We start from the raw sequence: 21,399 nt of genomic DNA on the forward strand, positions 1-21,399 counted from the left end.
AAAAAGTGACCAGTCTGACAGACGGAAATGAAACGTTTTTTACGGCTATTTTAGAATAAATGGAAGGACAACTTACCTTTGACAAGTTCGACAAGTTCCAGGATATTTTTTCGTCGTCAACAACTACAACAACAGGTCCGATGTTTTTCTGCTTCGTGAAGCTGTGCGGTGCCTGCGAGATTTGGAAGTGCAGACGTGATTGGTTTCTGCGAGACTTGAGGTGCAGCCGTGATTGGCCCATCCAGGTCCATTCTGCCTTCACAATGGAGAGCGAGCGACGGCGATTGGACGATCACAATGGAAAGCGAGCGTCGAGATTGGACCTTTGAGAATGGATTCTACCAGACTCTCCTGCTTCAGGTAGCGCCAAACACAGAGACAGCTGAACAGCTATGGGGTGTGGCCAAAATTTGAGGCCCCTCCCACCTGAGGCTATCAAGCAGAAATGAGGCATAGTTAGATCATTGCATCTTTTATTAAGCGTTCAAGTGCAGTCAACTACTACTGAACGGTGGTGTACTGGCCTCACGGCAAGGGCGACCTGGATTTGGTCCCCGGGATGCACGGCCCTGCTGTGAGGAGTTTGCATGTTGTCAGCGTGGGGGTTCTTCAGCGTCCTCCCACAAGGACATTTTCAAAATAAGATCTACTTTCATGCCTGAAAAGTATCACACAAAGTGTCCATACACAATATAACAGCGCCACAGCCTAAAAATTACAATATAATCCTAAAGTAGTTTCAACAGAAACTGCTCTGGCATCTGTCAGGATCCCCGTCTGACCCGATCTCCTCTCCTCATGTGTTCTGTCGTTCCCCTGTTTATTATTGTCATGTGTTCTGTGTTTTTCCTCTGCAGGCCTCTATCCTCACATCCTGATCCCACTAATCACCTCCTGGCAGTATATCAAACCTGGTTCTGCAGTCCCCTGTTGTCAGTCCGTACCATCCACTCACCCTGGTACTGTTACCACTGTCCGTAAGTTTCCGGTCTTACAAACCCCGGTTCTGACCTCTCTCCTCTCTACTACATTGTCTAGGTCCTACTAGTGTGCCAGCTGCCAGGTTGTGTTGTGTGGTTACCAATGAGCCCACGGAGTTCCTCAGAGATCCCGTGTCCAGCAGTCCGGTGTCGGCCCACGGGAAACCACATTGTTGATCCTGCCTGCCATCCTGTGTCGGGCCAAGGGAACCACACAGTCGATCCTGCCATCTGTCCGGCGTCGGTCCACGGGAACACACTGCTGACAGACACCTCGACAGGTCGTGCGGTTCGGTCCAAACCCACGTGTGAGCGTCAGTGGTGCAGCCAACGGCCAGCCTCCTCATAAAGAGCCAGATGTCCAGTCTTATGTGGAGGTTCTGGCCAAGCTGCAAACCTGGTCTGCAGCTTGCTCGACCCCTCGCTCTTGCAGCAGCCACAGTCGACGTAAAGCAGCACGGGGGGTGGAACATCTTTCTGCCGGTACCGCTCCATCACGCCAGAGACCATCGCGTTTGGTCCCGGCCCCTCCTGCACCGTCAGGACACTGATCAGGATCTGGCCGACCTCATTCCAGATGGAGGTCACCCATTGAGCCGTCCCCCTGCCGTGCCCAGCCAGCTTCTTTGTGATCTGTGATGTGAGGACAGTGATCTTTAAGATTACACTTCTTCTTTTTTTTTTTTACACATTCTCTACAGCAGTAAGAGAGTTATTACATACAGGAGAATACATATAATGTACATGGCAATCTATGAAACAGTCATATTATTTATTACCTTTTTGGTTGAGTCCATCTTTAAGATGGACCCAAATGTGGAGGTGATGCTGGCATTAATGTGGTCTAGCCGGGTGAGGATGTCCACGGACAGCAGCCAGCGACTGGTTGGAACGTCAATGTGCTTCTGCGGCACCTGGCAGACCACCGGTAAGAGGCTGGGCCGCTCCACAAAGTCAGCACACTCCCCAGCATAGTGTTCCACCCGGTTCAGCCATTCCTCACCATGGTTCTCCTTGGGCTGCTTTACCAGCCGTGCTGGACTGTTGCCAAGAGTCTAGTCCCGAAGCAGCCGAATGACGGGATGATATTCAGGGGCTGTTCAGTCTGACTTAGAAGATAGTCCACACCAATGAGCTCGCCTATGAAAAAGAGTGCGCACACACACACACACACACACACACACACACACACACACACACACACACACACACACACACACACACACACACACACACACACACACACACACTAGTTGTAGTCAAAGCATTATATATACAAACCTTTAATTTTAAAAAAATCTGACTTGTATCATGTTATGTCTGAATGGCTGGCTTTGGCAATGGGAATGATACAAATGTAGCCTTGTTGAACTTCAGTTAGAACACTGAAAAACAATAAACCAAAAGAATGATGTAGCCAGATATTAACGAGACATACCAGTGTATTGGGAAGGTGGCCTGAAGGTTGGCACAAATGCCCGGCCAAACAGCTTCAGGGTGTTGTTGTTGACTGACTGGGTCACGTCACCGGAGTAGGTGAGGTAAGCTGACGGTGTGCTGGTCACCGCTGCAGTCCCCCGATCCTGGTTCCACCTGTTCAGGCCTTCCAGAAGGTACAGCTGGAAATTGAGTGCATTTGCACTAGTTCCTGAAAAACAAAACAATAACGTTGAATTGCTTTTCAATCTTAATGTTTTCACAAAATAACCTACAAGTTATTGAAAATATAAAACACAAGAGAGACACCAACCTGGAATGAACCTCTTCAGGTGGCAGTGAAAGGACTCCAGGGATGTGGACCCTCTGGCACAGCGGTACTTGATGAGGATGATTCCACTCTTGGTGGTGGTGGTGGTGGTGGTGCACCACTGTGTACAGCTGCACACCTGGGACATCCTGGATGCACCCGACGTGGTGTTTTTGCACACACCAAATGTGCTCCATCCGCACGTCGTCCAGCAGTAGCACCCCATGAGGTCTCTCCCACCCCCCCCCCCCCCCCCAGTGTCTGCAGCACCTGCTCAATGAGCCTAATGGTGGCCTCCTCACCACGTGTCCTCCTACGGCAGTACCGGCTCAGTTCCTTCTTACCGATCCACACGTCCACCAGGCGATCGGTAATTCCCGGCACACCCTCCTGCCTGAGCTGCTCCCGCTTTGCCTGCCGCAACAGAGTGAGGTCCCCTGCATCCCACTCAAAGATGCAGGCAGACAAGCTGCCCATAAAGGCCGGGTAGAGGGTGTGAGCGTCGGTGGTGCAGCCAACGGCCAGCCTCCTCATAAAGAGCCAGATGTCCAGTCTTATGTGGAGGTTCTGGCCAAGCTGCAAACCTGGTCTGCAGCTTGCTCGACCCCTCGCTCTTGCAGCAGCCACAGTCGACGTAAAGCAGCACGGGGGGTGGAACATCTGCCTGCCGGTACCGCTCCATCACGCCAGAGACCATCGCGTTCGGTCCCGGCCCCTCCTGCACCGTCAGGACACTGATCAGGATCTGGCCGACCTCATTCCAGATGGAGGTCACCCATTGAGCCGTCCCCCTGCCGTGGCCAGCCAGCTTCTTTGTGATCTGTGATGTGAGGACAGTGATCTTTAAGATTACACTTTCTTTTTTTTTTGCTGTCACCAACAATGATAATGTGTACAGGAGAATACATATAATGTACATGGCAATCTATTAAACAGTCATATTATTTATTACCTTTTTGGTTGAGTCCACCTTTAAGATGGACCCAAATATGCAGGTGAGAGGCAGGTCCCGCTGGTTCCGGACAGTCTGACTGGTTGACAGGTAGTTCGCCGAACCGCAAACTACCTGGTTGCTTTTAGGTCCTTTCCTGAACTCCAGTGACAGCATCAGCAGCTGAGGGTCCCAGGATGGAGCAGGGAAAGGCTGGTGCTGGGGACGCAGCTCTGGGTGTTTCCTCTTCAGTTTTGCCTCGCCGGCAGTGCTGTCGGGCAGGTCGTATAGGTGAGCTGGGCCCGTCAAGGTGGGTGCAGGTGCTGGTGGCAGAGACTAGAGGGTGATCTGCTGGAGATACGCGGCTTAGCAAGGTCAGCCCCTGCATGACCGTTGTATTCTCTTCACCCTCTTGTTGTGCCACTGCACCAGGGTGGTTTGGCAGGCGTCCACCAGCTGCAGGGTGGTCTGCTGCATGACAGTCCCATTGGCCAGAATGCGCTGCCTGATCCTCCTGTAGTCCCCGAGGATGAGGTCCCACCTGGAGACTGTGCTGGTCCCCGTCTTCTTGGGACTACGGTGAATGTTACAGAGCCTGGTGAAAATGGCCTCGATCAGGCGGCAGCAATCTGGCCACTACGCAAGGGGGCCAGTGGTGGTGAGACTGTGTCTCTTGACACTATCCACCCCTGGAGTGAAATCCTGCTTTTTTTGGGGGGGGGCGATCTGAATCTGCCCGTGTCCAGCCTGCTCTGGGGTCTGGCAGTTAACAAAACCTTCTGCTTGTCATAGTCCATGAGGTCTCCCTGGGAACAAACAACTGCAATGAGACTGATTGAACAGGCCAGATTGTAAGAATGTCTAATTAGTTATGTGGCAGAACAATATTGTGTATATATTACCACGATACAGGTTCATTTAAATATTGCAACAACTCACCTCTGCCTGTTTCCTCTTCCCAGGGTGTTCGGTCAAAATACTTCCCTGGGGCCTCAAGCACCCATTTATAGTTCCGGGAAGTACCAACCACAGGGAGTGGGTAGGGGAGGAAGTAGAGATGTGTTTCTCTATTTATTTAGATAAATTGTGTTTTATAATTTACTTTACAGGGATTGTAAATATTTGTAACTTATTATTGATATCTTTGGGTTGGTGAAATCATGTAAATATTTATTGTACATATATCATCTATATACTTACCTGTAGATGGTATGTCTGGGCTAATTAGAGTGAGAAGGTGTATACAAAGAGCTCAGTTTGTTTGTGTAGAGAGACTTGTAGACACTGGTGTGATGTTTAGAATATCAAAATAAATGAAGCTTCATCTGAAACCTCTTCTGGACTCCTGATCTGCTCATTTTCCTCCATGGCCGCTCGGGCATCCTAACAGTGGGATTTCTCAATCTGAAATGAGGAGAATTGCTTTTTAGCCTGGAGTGAGTCGGTGTACTACTTCTGACATTATTTGCACCATCATATTGCATTATTTTAATCAGGTGCGTGGCATACTAGTGACGGTAACAGGTACGTAGTTTGCTATCCTTAACCTTCTGATAGAGGGCGTGCCACTTCCTCTGCCTTGGGGCCTATTGCCTCCAGTCAAAGCACAAGAAGTTCCATGCTATGTAGTGATTTAAAATGGTCAATCCACTGTAGTCAAAAGGATTAGTTATTCATTCATTTTTATTTTATGTAGAATAGTTAAAAGTGCATGACTTCATCAGTCATTTATGTAGAATATTTGTTGGTTTATTTAATTTAGCTCTCCTTAAAGGGATCGCTGGAGCAAGCACGTTTGAAAACGCGCAACTTTTACTTTGAAGGCGAGCTGTCTCTGTTTACTTCTCTCGACTTCCTTTACTCAATGTTCATTATTAGAGTTGGATAAAATAACAAGCTGATGTTTGCATTGCACGTGTTCATTCAATGAGACAATAACACAGACGAAGCGTTAACCGCGTTTAGGCAGCATCGGCTATCGATTCCTTGTTTTACTTTGTTTGTATTGACCTACATCCAATTCAACATCGGACAGTCACGATCCTGATTGGACGATAACATTTACTAGAGACCATCGGAGTATATGGAGCATTTGAATGCAGTATTATTGTGACGTACACTAAATGTATGGTCACATTTTTGTTTATTTGATTAATATTTGATAGAACGAATTTCTGTGATTTTAGTAATCATAATAAAACTTGCCCAGAAGTGTATTTCTATCTGTGCCCAGTAGGTGGCAGTGCAGCGCTGTGGCTTCGCCTCGCGACCCTGGACTTGTATGTGCGCGTGGAGCTTAAAGCGCGTGCAGCTTGAAGCGCGTGCAGCGTTTTCTCATAGCTCGAGGAGACCATACATGAGAGAAGCCACACGTTTGCCTTCCTCATCATTTCCTGTTTTTCTCAGGTTAGTGACTTGTTAAGTGCACCACATATGACATGGGAATTGGGGATTAATGTGTACAGAACATTTTTATAGATTATTTTGTGTTTCATTTAGTTTAGTAGCTACGTGAGTATTGTTTTAAGACTTGACTGTCAAATGCTAGCTAAACTGATAGTAGCCTTCCAATACATTCCCTAGTTTTTTTTTTCTGGCTCCTACACATCGTATTATTTGTTCATAATGAAGCGAATCAACTCTTTTGTGTTCTACTAAGTCGTTTCATGCTAAATATGTTCATTAAATATGACTTAAAGATGTATATAACTGTTGTGCATGTTAGTTAGCATGTGTTAGCGGTTCGCTATCCTGTTGGAGCAGCGCCGCCATTTGTAATGGTGTCTTCTTCACGTGCGTCTTCTTCACGTGCGCCACAGTAAATGTGAGCACATTGAAAAACAGCTAGGAAGGTTTTAGCCCAAGTTACATAAAATGTTGATTAAACATAGTTATGTGATAGTAGTGTAAACTTTTATTTGATTCTTGATATGATTTTGTTGAAGACAATTTAATGTATTTTACCTGTACTTCATGTCAAAATGAGAAGAGAGAGACTTTGATTGTTTGCTATGGAGCACGAAAAATGTGAAGTATAAACAAATAAACATATACAGGAATGAATAAATGTACAAATACAGAAATTAATAAATAAAATAATTAAATGCTGAAATAAATAAAATAAATAATTGCTGAAATTAATAAATAAAAGTTGATACCTAAACAGGACAGAAATTAATAAATCTATTTATACATTTCTGTCCACCTTCATTTATTTATTTCTGTGTCCGTATGTTAATGAGGTAGGCGGTCTGAACCTCATTCTTAAGCAGGAGGTCTTGCTGTCTCGAGGAGATGTTACGTGAGAGAAGCCACACGTTTTTCTGTCTCATCATTTTCTGTTTTTCTCAGGCACACATTCGTTATCAGGCTCTTTCAAACTGAGACCTGTAACATTATTACACACTGCAATGTAGTTGTAAGCTGACCCCTGAAAGCTGGTTTCACAGACAGAATGACAGATTGACGATCCAGCTGTTAGATTCATCATTCATCTTTCTACAAGTTGTGATGTGCAGAAGAGAAGTTTATCGCTTTTGTATTTGTGTGTTGGGTCAAGTAATGAAAGTGCATTTTTTGTCATCACCGTGAAATAGTTTGCTGTACAGAGACATTGAGTGGTTTTTAGTTTGTTTTTCTTTAGAGTAATGTGGTAACGTACGAAGCAGCTAGTGAAGAAGAAAACATTTCACGTCCCTGGGTGGGCTTGAACCACCAACCTTTCGGTTAACAGCCGAACGCGCTAACCAATTGCGCCAAAGCTGGGGAACAATAGTCTGTTTAAGGGAAGAGGGGGAAAGAAAAAGGAGGGGGAAGAAGGGGGAGAAGGGGGAGAAGGAAAAAGAAGGAAAAAAGAGAGAGAAAAGAGAAAAAGAGGAGAAAAAGAGGAGAAAACAATCTTCAGTGCCACCCACTTAGACTCCAGTGGTGTTTTAAGGTCCTTATATACCGTATTTATATTGTTATAGAAGAAAAAGATATTTTTTGTGCATTTGTGTATGTGAGGGGGAAGAAAAATCGTCCACAGGAGTGGCGGTTCAAATCCCGGCCTCGGCAGGATTGAGGTTTATGATGTTCATAATAAAAGTGTATGTGTTGCCCATGTCCATTTGAATTTATTCAAGATATTGACTTGTGCAATGCAATAACGTATTGTTATGTTTGTATTAAATGAAACTACTTCACACATGATGTTGACCCATCCAATGCATTACCTGTTAATACACAAGTTTTAAATAAAACCTCCCTTGTTTCTTCTTTATTGACTTGAACCATAATTTGAACATGAACTGAGACAGTATTGATGTAAAAATCGTAATTCTATTGTCTGTTATTGTAGGCCCTGGGTAAATGTAATAAAATGTGTCACTATTTTCAAAGAATATTGTACCTTTTACTCTCACTCCAATTATTGGACAGTTGACTGAAAACAAGACTTTGCACAGAAAATGTATGAGAAAACCAAACTTTTATTTAAATATTGTCTATCCTCATAAACAAAAGAACAAAATATTAAAAAACACCACTCTGTAAAATCTATATAACATTATTATAATAATATAAATAACGACAATATAAAAGCACCACACACTACAGCCTCGAAATGACAACACAATTAAATCAACACATAACTATATACAAATACTATAATATACATAAAAGGACTTGTGTCCAGTGTCTGTAACTCTGGTTGGAGGGTAAACAAAGTTATCTTTTTTTTAACTTCATCTCCTCCAACCACTGCTCCTTGGGAACACTCTCGACCGACGGGCAGTATATAAGCCCCTTATATTGACTGTGTCCAGTCGCCGCCGTCCTGAACTGCCCGCATTTCTTGCACGTGTTGTGCAGTACTTTGCGGGTCAGCTTTCGGGGGACGACTGGACCAGGAGCAGCAGCAGGAGCCGGACCAGGAGCAGCAGCAGGAGGGGCAGCAGAAGGGGCAGAGGGGAGGTGAAAACCCAGGGCCTGTGGAGCAGCGACCAGAAAAGGCACCTGGGAGGGAAATGTTGGAAACCTCAGCTGAGGGGTTGGGGATGGAGCAGGGAACCGCTGCTGCGTTACCACCAGCTGAGGGGTTGGGGATGGAGCAGGGAACCGCTGCTGCGTTACCACCAGCTGAGGGGTTGGGGATGGAGCAGGGAACCGCTGCTGCGTTACCACCAGCTGAGGGGTTGGGGACGGAGCCGGGAAAGGCGGCTTTGGCATCAGCAGCTGACGGCGCGAGGATGGAGCAGGGAACCGCTGTTGCATTACCACCAGCTGAGGGGTTGGGGATGGAGCAGGGAACGGCTGCTGTGTTACCACCAGCTGAGGGGTTGGGGGTGGAGCTGGAAAGAGCTGGCGCTGGGGACACAGCTCTGGGTGCTTTCTTTTTAGCTTCGCTTTGCCGACAGTCCTGCCGGGAAGGCTGTACAGGTGAGCTGGGTGGGTCGAGGTGGGTGCCGATGCCGGTGGCACAGTGGCAGAGGGTAGAGGTTGATCTGCTAGAGATACACGGCTAGGCAAGGTCAGCCCCTGCATGACCGTTGCATTGTCCTGCCTCTTCACCCTCTTGTTGTGCCACTGCACCAGGGTGGTTTGGCTGATGTCCACCAGTTGCAGGGTGGTCTGCTGCATGACCACCCCATTGGCCAGAATGCGCTGCCTGATCCTCCTGTAGTCCCCAATGATGAGGTCCCACCTGGAGACTGTGCAAGTCCCCGTCTTCTTGGGACTACGGTGGATGTTGCAGAGCCTCGTGAAAATGGCCTCGATCAGGCGGCAGCAATCTGGCCACTGTGCAAGGGGGCCAGAGGTGGTAAGCCCATGTCTTTTTAAACTATCCACCCCTGGAGTGAAGTCCTGCTTTTTTTTTGGAGACCTGAACCTCCCTGTGTCCAGCCTGCTCTGATGCCTGGCAGCAAACAGAACCCTCTGTTTGTCATAGTCCATCAGGTTCTGCCACAGAGCAACAATGTTGCTCGCCTATGCAGAGAGAGAACACAACAGTCCATGAGGAAAAAAATAAATGTATGCATGTGAATATGCATGACATGGCACAAAGGAAAAATAAGACAATGAATGCTCCTCACCATCTGGTTTCCTATGGCCATGGAGGGCTGGTTCCTCAGCTCCAACAGACACTCTGCCAGGCTCTCTACTCTGTCCATTCCTGGCATGCATGCATGATCCACAGCCTAAACAAAAATATAGAGATGAGCAACACAACTCGAGAACCCAGATACCGTGTTGTTATTTCTTCACACAAAATTATGTATTTATATACCCCAGCCTGGGATGAGGCAGCAGGCAGAGATGAGGCAGCAGGCAGAGATGAGGCAGCAGGCTGAGATGAGGCAGCAGGCTGGAATGAGGCAGCAGGCTGGAATGAGGCAGCAGGCTGGAATGAGGCAGCAGGCTGGAATGAGGCAGCAGGCTGGAATGAGGCAGCAGGCTGGAATGAGGCAGCAGGCTGGAATGAGGCAGCAGGCTGGAATGAGGCAGCAGGCTGGAATGAGGCAGCAGGCTGGGATGAGGCAGCAGGCTGGGATGAGGCAGCAGGCTGGGATGAGGCAGCAGGCTGGGATGAGGCAGCAGGCTGGGATGAGGCAGCAGGCTGGAATGAGGCAGCAGGCTGGAATGAGGCAGCAGGCTGGAATGAGGCAGCAGGCTGGGATGAGGCAGCAGGCTGGAATGAGGCAGCAGGCTGGAATGAGGCAGCAGGCTGGAATGAGGCAGCAGGCTGGAATGAGGCAGCAGGCTGGGACAGAGAAGCAAGCTGGGAGAGCAGGGACAAGAGCAGAGAGGAGGCTGCAGCCAGAGAGGTGGCAGCAGGCTGGGAGGAGGCAACAGGCTCGGAGGAGGCAACAGCTAGGGTGGAGGCAGGACTCTGGGACAGAGTTGCAAGCTGCGACAGCAGAGAGGTGGCTGCAGCCAGGGAGGAGTCAGGAGTCTGGGAGGAGGACGCAGCAGGCTGGGAGGAGGACGCAGCAGGCTGGGAGGAGGCAACTTGAAGGGAGGAGGCTCCAGGCAGAGAGGAGGAAGAGAGGCTTGGGTCATCCAGGAGACTTGGCACTGTACCTTCCTGGAAGCCCTCGTCTTCTTCTTCTTCTTCTTCCTCTCCCTCATCCACATCCTCCAGCATGTTGTCAGTCTCTTCTGAGCCAGGGATGACATTCAGGGGCTGTCCAGTCTGACTCAGAAGGTAATCCACACCAATAAGCTCGCCTATGAAAAAGAGCAGAAACACACACACACACACCACACACACACACACACACACACACACACACACACACACACACAAACATCATTAGTTGTAGTCAAAGCATTATATATACAAACCTTTAATTTAGAAAAATCTGACTTGTATTTGTATCATGTTGTGTCTGGCTTTGGCAATGGGAATGATACAAATGTAGCCTTGTTGAACTTCAGTTAGAACACTGAAAAACAATAAACCAAAAGAATGATGTAGCCAGATATTAACGAGACATACCAGTGTATTGGGAAGGTGCCCTGAAGGTTGGCACAAATGCCTGACCAAACAGCTTCAGGGCGTTGTTATTAATTGACTGGGTCACGTCACCGGAGTAGGTGAGGTAAGCTGACGGCGTGCTGGTCACCGCAGCAGTCCCCCGATCCTGGTTCCACCTGTTCAGGCCTTCCAGGAGATAGAGCTGGAAATTCAGTGCATTTGCACTAGTTCCTGAAAAACAAAACAACAACATTGTGTTGCTTTTCAATCTTAATGCTTTCACAAAATAACCTACAAGTTATTGAAAATATAAAACACAAGAGAGACACCAACCTGGAATGAACCTGTTCAGGTGGCAGTGGAAGGACTCCAGGGACGTGGACCCTCTGGCACAGCGGTACTTCGTCAGGATGATGCCGCACTTGGTGGTGGTGGTGCCTACCACCGCGTACAGCCGCACACCTGGGACGTCCTGGATGCACCTGACGTGGTGTTTCTGGACACGCCAAATGTGCTCCATCCGCACGTCGTCCAGCAGTGGCACACCCATGAGGTCTCTCCCATTTGCACCCCCCAGTGTCTGCAGCACCTGCTCAATGAGCTTGATGGTGGCCTCCTCACCGCGCGTCCTCCGACGGCAGTACCGGCTCAGCTCCTTCTTACCGATCCGCATGTCCACCATGCGATCGGTAATGCCCGGCACACCCTCCTGCCTGAGCTGCTCCCGCTTTGCCTGCCGCAACAGAGTGAGGTCCCCTGCATCCCACTCAAAGATGCAGGCAGACAAGCTGCCCATAAAGGCCGGGTAGAGGGTGTGAGCGTCGGTGGTGCAGCCGACGGCCAGCCTCCTCATAAAGTGCCAGATGTCCAGTCTTATGTGGAGGTCTGGCCAAGCTGCAAACCTGGTCTGCAGCTTGCTCGGCCCCTCGCTCTTGCAGCAGCCACAGTCCACGTACAGCAGCACGGGGGGTGGAACGTCTGCCTGCCGGTACCGCTCCATCACCCCAGAGACCATTGAATCCAGTCCCGGCCCCTCCTGCACCGTCAGGACACTGTTCAAGATCTGGCCGACCTCATTCCCAATGGAGGTAACCCACTGAGCCGTCCCCCTGCCGTGCCCAGCCAGCTTCTTTGTGATCTGTGATGTGAGGACAGTGATCTTTAAGATTACACTTCTTTTTTCTTTTTTTTTTACACATTCTCTACAGCAGTAAGAGAGTTATTACATACAGGAGAATACATATAATGTACATGGCAATCTATTAAACAGTCATATTATTTATTACCTTTTTGGTTGAGTCCATCTTTAAGATGGACCCAAATGTAGAGGTGATGCTGGCCTTGATGTGGTCCAGCCGGGTGAGGATGTCCATCCCGTACACAGACAGCAGCCAGCGACTGGTTGGCACGTCTATGTGCTTCGGCGGCTGCTGACAGACCACCGGTAAGAGGTTGGGCCCGTCTACAAACTCAGCACACTCCCCAAAATAGTGTGCCACCCGGTTTAGCCACTCTTCCCCGTGGTTTTCCTTCAGCTGCTTCGCCAGCCGTGCCGGACTGTTGCCAAGAGTCCGGTCCCGAAGCAGCCGAATCACGCGGATGTCACAAGCGTATCTGAAATGCACATTTCCTTTACTTTTTTGTATATTTAAAACAGGGACAGTGTATAGTAAATATATGGCACCAGATTATTCTAATATGCACTTGTATTTAAGCAATTACTAATACATTTGAGAAATGATTTAAAGAAACTATTCCATCATTGCAGTGATTTTTTACATGTTCATGGGAGGCAGTTTCAAAACCGTTTTACTCACTTGCGGGTCAGGATCAGCCGGAACATCTTTTGGTGAGGCAGGTCCAGCTGATTTCGGACAGTCTGGCTGGTCGACAGGTAGTTGGAGGAACACACAGTGCACCTGAGTGTCTCCGTCACCATCAGGTAATACCTGTCGATGTCCAGGACCTTCCTAGACCGCTTGTGGACACCATAACCCGTCAGCTGCTTCCCACAATCTGGGCAGAACACCCTCACCTTCCACAGGTGGTAGGGCATCCACACCATCAGCCGATGGGTGAAAAAGCGGTCGGGTGTCGGTGTCTGGTGGTAGATCAGGGCTGGAACAGGGGGTTCGTACCACAGCTTCAAATCTGGCCGCAGTTTGCCGGAGTGAAAGAGGGTGTTGGCAATCCACCTCTGGTCCTGCAAAGGGAGGGTCTTGCTCATTTCGCCGGGCAACCAGAATGAAGCTGCAGCACCAGCAGCGGCTGGCTGAACATCTCCAGACTCATCCTGTTTGTTAGACAACAACAAATAAGAATTAAGTGACTACACTAAATATGAAAAAGCCAGACCAATAAATAAACGCAGTACTCACAGCGTCTACAGCAATGCTGGTGGAAACACCAGCACCAGGGCTTGGGGTCCTCACAGAGGATGGAGAAGGAGGAGGAGCAAGGCTGGGTGTCCTCACAGAGGATGGAGAAGGGCTGCGTGTCCTCACAGAGGATGGAGAAGGAGGAGGAGCAAGGCTGGGGGCCGTAAAGAGGGTCCTCACTGGGGATGGAGCAGGCCTTGGGGTCCTCACTGGGGATGGAGCAGGGCTGGGTGTCCTCACAGAGGATGGAGAAGGAGGAGGAGATGGGCTGGGGGTCCTAGCCACTAAATTGGGCTTTAGTGAGGCAGACTGTGACCCACCAAAGCGTGATTTAGTAAACTGAAAGGAGAACCAAAGTTAATTTGAAGATGCAACACATACAAAATAATTCCTACAAAACATGAATTACAAAAAAATAATAATTCACCATTGACAAAGTCAGAGCGGGTCGCAAAAAGGACCGAGGGGCTGAAGCAGTCGCACCAGGCGCTGAGGCCACGGACTGTGGGTTAGCACCAGGAGGGGCTGAGGCTGAGGCCACGGACTGCGGGGCTGGGGCTGAGGCTGAGGCTGAGGCCGAGGCCACGGACTGCGGGGCTGGGGCCGAGGCTGAGGCTGAGGCCGAGGCCACGGACTGCCGGGCTGAGGCCGAGGCCACGGACTGCGGGGCTGAGGCCGAGGCCGAGGCCACGGACTGTGGGACATCAGCAGGAGACTGAAACAACAGCATTACGACATGCGATGGAACAGCAACAGCATAACAACATTGTAACAAACATGCGATGTAAGATAAACAATAAAAGATGTCATTTGTAAATAGATCACCATAACGTGGAATCCGCAATTACAGGCGATGGACCCTCCAAAGAGGGTGGTCTGTCCACGGGCCTGCATGGGGCATTTCTCAATCTGAAATGATAAGAATTGCTATTTAGCCTGGAGTGAGTGAATCAGTGTACTACGTCTGATTGACATTATCTGCACCATCGTATGGCATAATTTGAATCAAGTGCGTGGCATACTAGTGACAGAAATGAGTAATAGGTACATAGTTTGTAATACTTTACCTTCTGATAGAGGTCGTGCCACTTCCTCTGCCTTGGGGCTGGCCTATTGCCTCCTCCAGCAGGCCAAACCCCAGAGCTGGCAAATGCCCTCAGCCTCGCCATCCACTCTCCATCGCTCATGGCCTTGTGGCTCTTTGGTTTTGTGCTCATCTAAAGATAACATGGAAATAATAACAATTGCTGAATCTACATAACCATGACATTGATGTGCATACTTAGTACTGTAACGTTATTTACACGTGGTATTAAAACATGTAATCAAATCGATACATATTATGTAGACACATTATTTACATGTATCCTGTGTAATTACACTTTATCTATTATAAATCTGTATGTATTAATCTTTAAATATCAACAATAAACGTTGATGCTGCAGCTTGTGTGGACGTTTACGTGTTTCCACTCGGACTGTATTTACTGTGTAACGTAATGTGACACCGGACGCCGAGCCGACCGTGTTTACCGTGTATAACGTAGTGTGACACCGGACCGGACGAGAAAAAAATACAACACACGTTATTACATGTAGTTACGTTGTCGCTAGCGGTAGCTTTAGCCAGCTCGGTCGCTCGAATAAAAGATTTTCAAAAAATGAACAGTCTGACAGACGGAAATACAACGTTTTCGACGGCTATTTAAGAATAAATGGAAGGACAACTCACCTTTGACAAGTTCGACAAGTTCCAGGATATTTGTTCGGCAACAACAGGTCGCTAATGCCGACCGCATTTACGGACGAGAAAAAAAAGATTTTTAAAAAGTGACCAGTCTGACAGACGGAAATAAAACGTTTTTTACGGCTATTTTAGAATAAATGGAAGGACAACTTACCTTTGACAAGTTCCAGGATATTTTTTCGTCGTTGTTCGGCAACAACAGGTCGCTAATGCCGACCGCATTTACGGACGAGAAAAAAAAAGATTTTTAAAAAGTGACCAGTCTGACAGACGGAAATGAAACGTTTTTTACGGCTATTTTAGAATAAATGGAAGGACAACTTACCTTTGACAAGTTCGACAAGTTCCAGGATATTTTTTCGTCGTCAACAACTACAACAACAGGTCCGATGTTTTTTCTGCTTCGTGAAGCTGTGCGGTGCCTGCGAGATTTGGAAGTGCAGACGTGATTGGTTTCTGCGAGACTTGAGGTGCAGCCGTGATTGGCCCATCCAGGTCCATTCTGCCTTCACAATGGAGAGCGAGCGACGGCGATTGGACGATCACAATGGAAAGCGAGCGTCGAGATTGGACCTTTGAGAATGGATTCTACCAGACTCTCCTGCTTCAGGTAGCGCCAAAGCGCCACAGAGACAGCTGAACAGCTATGGGGTGTGGCCAAAATTTGAGGCCCCTCCCACCTGAGGCTATCAAGCAGAAATGAGGCATAGTTAGATCATTGCATCTTTTATTAAGCGTTCAAGTGCAGTCAACTACTACTGAACGGTGGTGTACTGGCCTCACGGCAAGGGCGACCTGGATTTGGTCCCCGGGATGCACGGCCCTGCTGTGAGGAGTTTGCATGTTGTCAGCGTGGGGGTTCTTCAGCGTCCTCCCACAAGGACATTTTCAAAATAAGATCTACTTTCATGCCTGAAAAGTATCACACAAAGTGTCCATACACAATATAACAGCGCCACAGCCTAAAAATTACAATATAATCCTAAAGTAGTTTCAACAGAAACTGCTCTGGCATCTGTCAGGATCCCCGTCTGACCCGATCTCCTCTCCTCATGTGTTCTGTCGTTCCCCTGTTTATTATTGTCATGTGTTCTGTGTTTTTCCTCTGCAGGCCTCTATCCTCACATCCTGATCCCACTAATCACCTCCTGGCAGTATATCAAACCTGGTTCTGCAGTCCCCTGTTGTCAGTCCGTACCATCCACTCACCCTGGTACTGTTACCACTGTCCGTAAGTTTCCGGTCTTACAAACCCCGGTTCTGACCTCTCTCCTCTCTACTACATTGTCTAGGTCCTACTAGTGTGCCAGCTGCCAGGTTGTGTTGTGTGGTTACCAATGAGCCCACGGAGTTCCTCAGAGATCCCGTGTCCAGCAGTCCGGTGTCGGCCCACGGGAAACCACATTGTTGATCCTGCCTGCCATCCTGTGTCGGGCCAAGGGAACCACACAGTCGATCCTGCCATCTGTCCGGCGTCGGTCCACGGGAACACACTGCTGACAGACACCTCGACAGGTCGTGCGGTTCGGTCCAAACCCACGTGTGAGCGTCAGTGGTGCAGCCAACGGCCAGCCTCCTCATAAAGAGCCAGATGTCCAGTCTTATGTGGAGGTTCTGGCCAAGCTGCAAACCTGGTCTGCAGCTTGCTCGACCCCTCGCTCTTGCAGCAGCCACAGTCGACGTAAAGCAGCACGGGGGGTGGAACATCTTTCTGCCGGTACCGCTCCATCACGCCAGAGACCATCGCGTTCGGTCCCGGCCCCTCCTGCACCGTCAGGACACTGATCAGGATCTGGCCGACCTCATTCCAGATGGAGGTCACCCATTGAGCCGTCCCCCTGCCGTGCCCAGCCAGCTTCTTTGTGATCTGTGATGTGAGGACAGTGATCTTTAAGATTACACTTCTTCTTTTTTTTTTTTACACATTCTCTACAGCAGTAAGAGAGTTATTACATACAGGAGAATACATATAATGTACATGGCAATCTATGAAACAGTCATATTATTTATTACCTTTTTGGTTGAGTCCATCTTTAAGATGGACCCAAATGTGGAGGTGATGCTGGCATTAATGTGGTCTAGCCGGGTGAGGATGTCCACGGACAGCAGCCAGCGACTGGTTGGAACGTCAATGTGCTTCTGCGGCACCTGGCAGACCACCGGTAAGAGGCTGGGCCGCTCCACAAAGTCAGCACACTCCCCAGCATAGTGTTCCACCCGGTTCAGCCATTCCTCACCATGGTTCTCCTTGGGCTGCTTTACCAGCCGTGCTGGACTGTTGCCAAGAGTCTAGTCCCGAAGCAGCCGAATGACGGGATGATATTCAGGGGCTGTTCAGTCTGACTTAGAAGATAGTCCACACCAATGAGCTCGCCTATGAAAAAGTGTGCGCGCACGCACGCACGCACGCACGCACACACACACACACTAGTTGTAGTCAAAGCATTATATATACAAACCTTTAATTTTTAAAAAATCTGACTTGTATCATGTTATGTCTGAATGGCTGGCTTTGGCAATGGGAATGATACAAATGTAGCCTTGTTGAACTTCAGTTAGAACACTGAAAAACAATAAACCAAAAGAATGATGTAGCCAGATATTAACGAGACATACCAGTGTATTGGGAAGGTGGCCTGAAGGTTGGCACAAATGCCCGGCCAAACAGCTTCAGGGTGTTGTTGTTGACTGACTGGGTCACGTCACCGGAGTAGGTGAGGTAAGCTGACGGCGTGCTGGTCACCGCTGCAGTCCCCCGATCCTGGTTCCACCTGTTCAGGGCTTCCAGAAGGTACAGCTGGAAATTGAGTGCATTTGCACTAGTTCCTGAAAAACAAAACAATAACGTTGAATTGCTTTTCAATCTTAATGTTTTCACAAAATAACCTACAAGTTATTGAAAATATAAAACACAAGAGACACCAACCTGGAATGAACCTCTTCAGGTGGCAGTGAAAGGACTCCAGGGATGTGGACCCTCTGGCACAGCGGTACTTGATGAGGATGATTCCACTCTTGGTGGTGGTGGTGGTGGTGGTGCACCACTGTGTACAGCTGCACACCTGGGACATCCTGGATGCACCCGACGTGGTGTTTTTGCACACACCAAATGTGCTCCATCCGCACGTCGTCCAGCAGTAGCACCCCATGAGGTCTCTCCCACCCCCCCCCCCCCCCCCCAGTGTCTGCAGCACCTGCTCAATGAGCCTAATGGTGGCCTCCTCACCACGTGTCCTCCTACGGCAGTACCGGCTCAGTTCCTTCTTACCGATCCACACGTCCACCAGGCGATCGGTAATTCCCGGCACACCCTCCTGCCTGAGCTGCTCCCGCTTTGCCTGCCGCAACAGAGTGAGGTCCCCTGCATCCCACTCAAAGATGCAGGCAGACAAGCTGCCCATAAAGGCCGGGTAGAGGGTGTGAGCGTCGGTGGTGCAGCCAACGGCCAGCCTCCTCATAAAGAGCCAGATGTCCAGTCTTATGTGGAGGTTCTGGCCAAGCTGCAAACCTGGTCTGCAGCTTGCTCGACCCCTCGCTCTTGCAGCAGCCACAGTCGACGTAAAGCAGCACGGGGGGTGGAACATCTGCCTGCCGGTACCGCTCCATCACGCCAGAGACCATCGCGTTCGGTCCCGGCCCCTCCTGCACCGTCAGGACACTGATCAGGATCTGGCCGACCTCATTCCAGATGGAGGTCACCCATTGAGCGTGGCCAGCCAGCTTCTTTGTGATCTGTGATGTGAGGACAGTGATCTTTAAGATTACACTTTCTTTTTTTTTTTGCTGTCACCAACAATGATAATGTGTACAGGAGAATACATATAATGTACATGGCAATCTATTAAACAGTCATATTATTTATTACCTTTTTGGTTGAGTCCACCTTTAAGATGGACCCAAATATGCAGGTGAGAGGCAGGTCCCGCTGGTTCCGGACAGTCTGACTGGTTGACAGGTAGTTCGCCGAACCGCAAACTACCTGGTTGCTTTTAGGTCCTTTCCTGAACTCCAGTGACAGCATCAGCAGCTGAGGGTCCCAGGATGGAGCAGGGAAAGGCTGGTGCTGGGGACGCAGCTCTGGGTGTTTCCTCTTCAGTTTTGCCTCGCCGGCAGTGCTGTCGGGCAGGTCGTATAGGTGAGCTGGGCCCGTCAAGGTGGGTGCAGGTGCTGGTGGCAGAGACTAGAGGGTGATCTGCTGGAGATACGCGGCTTAGCAAGGTCAGCCCCTGCATGACCGTTGTATTCTCTTCACCCTCTTGTTGTGCCACTGCACCAGGGTGGTTTGGCAGGCGTCCACCAGCTGCAGGGTGGTCTGCTGCATGACAGTCCCATTGGCCAGAATGCGCTGCCTGATCCTCCTGTAGTCCCCGAGGATGAGGTCCCACCTGGAGACTGTGCTGGTCCCCGTCTTCTTGGGACTACGGTGAATGTTACAGAGCCTGGTGAAAATGGCCTCGATCAGGTGGCAGCAATCTGGCCACTACGCAAGGGGGCCAGTGGTGGTGAGACTGTGTCTCTTGACACTATCCACCCCTGGAGTGAAATCCTGCTTTTTTTTGGGGGGGGCGATCTGAATCTGCCCGTGTCCAGCCTGCTCTGGGGTCTGGCAGTTAACAAAACCTTCTGCTTGTCATAGTCCATGAGGTCTCCCTGGGAACAAACAACTGCAATGAGACTGATTGAACAGGCCAGATTGTAAGAATGTCTAATTAGTTATGTGGCAGAACAATATTGTGTATATATTACCACGATACAGGTTCATTTAAATATTGCAACAACTCACCTCTGCCTGTTTCCTCTTCCCAGGGTGTTCGGTCAAAATACTTCCCTGGGGCCTCAAGCACCCATTTATAGTTCCGGGAAGTACCAACCACAGGGAGTGGGTAGGGGGGGGAAGTAGAGATGTGTTTCTCTATTTATTTAGATAAATTGTGTTTTATAATTTACTTTACAGGGATTGTAAATATTTGTAACTTATTATTGATATCTTTGGGTTGGTGAAATCATGTAAATATTTATTGTACATATGTCATCAATATACTTACCTGTAGATGGTATGTCTGGGCTAATTAGAGTGAGAAGGTGTATACAAAGAGCTCAGTTTGTTTGTGTAGAGAGACTTGTAGACACTGGTGTGATGTTTAGAATATCAAAATAAATGAAGCTTCATCTGAAACCTCTTCTGGACTCCTGATCTGCTCATTTTCCTCCATGGCCGCTCGGGCATCCTAACAGTGGGATTTCTCAATCTGAAATGAGGAGAATTGCTTTTTAGCCTGGAGTGAGTCGGTGTACTACTTCTGACATTATTTGCACCATCATATTGCATTATTTTAATCAGGTGCGTGGCATACTAGTGACGGTAACAGGTACGTAGTTTGCTATCCTTAACCTTCTGATAGAGGGCGTGCCACTTCCTCTGCCTTGAACAGCTATGAGGTGTGGCCTAAATTTGAGGCCCCTCCCACCTGAGGTTATCCAGCAGAAATGAGGCATAGTTAGATCATTGCATCTTTTATTAAGCGTTCAAGTGCAGTCAACTACTAATGAACATATTATTACACACTACAATGTTGTCAGCCAATATTAAGCCCCAATGATGTCATATTGTGTTCCTGGTTTGTCCACCCTTTACCCCGGATCACGGAAATAAAGTTGCCTGTTGCATTTAAATAGATGCTGGAGGTAAGTTTCCAATAGAACTGTTTTGTTGGTCCAAAGCGTCTGCGAAAATAGAGGCAATTAATACTAGTGAATTCACAATTAACTCCATTGAACTTGTCCCATGCGTGGTGTACTGGCCTCACGGCAAGAGGGACCTGGATTCGGTCCCCGGGCTGCACGGGCCTTCTGTGAGGAGTTTGCATGTTGTCCCCCGTGTCAGTAATATACTTCCGTATATAAAGACTATGAAAAAGCCCATGTCACCTCATGTAAATGGGGGACGTTTTCAAAATAAGATCTACTTTCATACCTGAGAAGTATCCCACAAAGTGTCCATACACTGATACACAATATAAGCGTTACAAGAAGTTTAAGTTTGTGTATTTAGACCGGGCATCGGCGTTTTCAGCCAAAACACAGAAGATACTCCATTTCCCCAAATGCAATTCGGTGACAAAAAAAATCAGACGTGTCGTCATCCTTGGCACCGGAA

At 48.6% G+C, this 21,399-nt stretch overlaps 1 long non-coding RNA gene across 1 annotated transcript; it reads right to left on the minus strand.

Moving 5' to 3' along the window:
• Positions 1-14,157: 14,157 nt before the first annotated feature.
• On the minus strand, positions 14,158-15,283 carry LOC137874892 (uncharacterized). Its single transcript, XR_011103353.1, has 4 exons — positions 15,228-15,283; positions 14,563-14,712; positions 14,321-14,404; positions 14,158-14,210 (listed from the first exon to the last, which is right to left on the minus strand). It is a non-coding gene; the product is annotated as an uncharacterized lncRNA (long non-coding RNA).
• Positions 15,284-21,399: the final 6,116 nt, after the last annotated feature.

Source organism: Cebidichthys violaceus, unplaced genomic scaffold, assembly GCF_023349555.1.
Source record: "Cebidichthys violaceus isolate CVI_PGR_0920_01 unplaced genomic scaffold, fCebVio1.0.p SCAF_19, whole genome shotgun sequence".
In the NCBI taxonomy this organism is placed as follows: Eukaryota; Metazoa; Chordata; class Actinopteri; order Perciformes; family Stichaeidae; genus Cebidichthys; species Cebidichthys violaceus.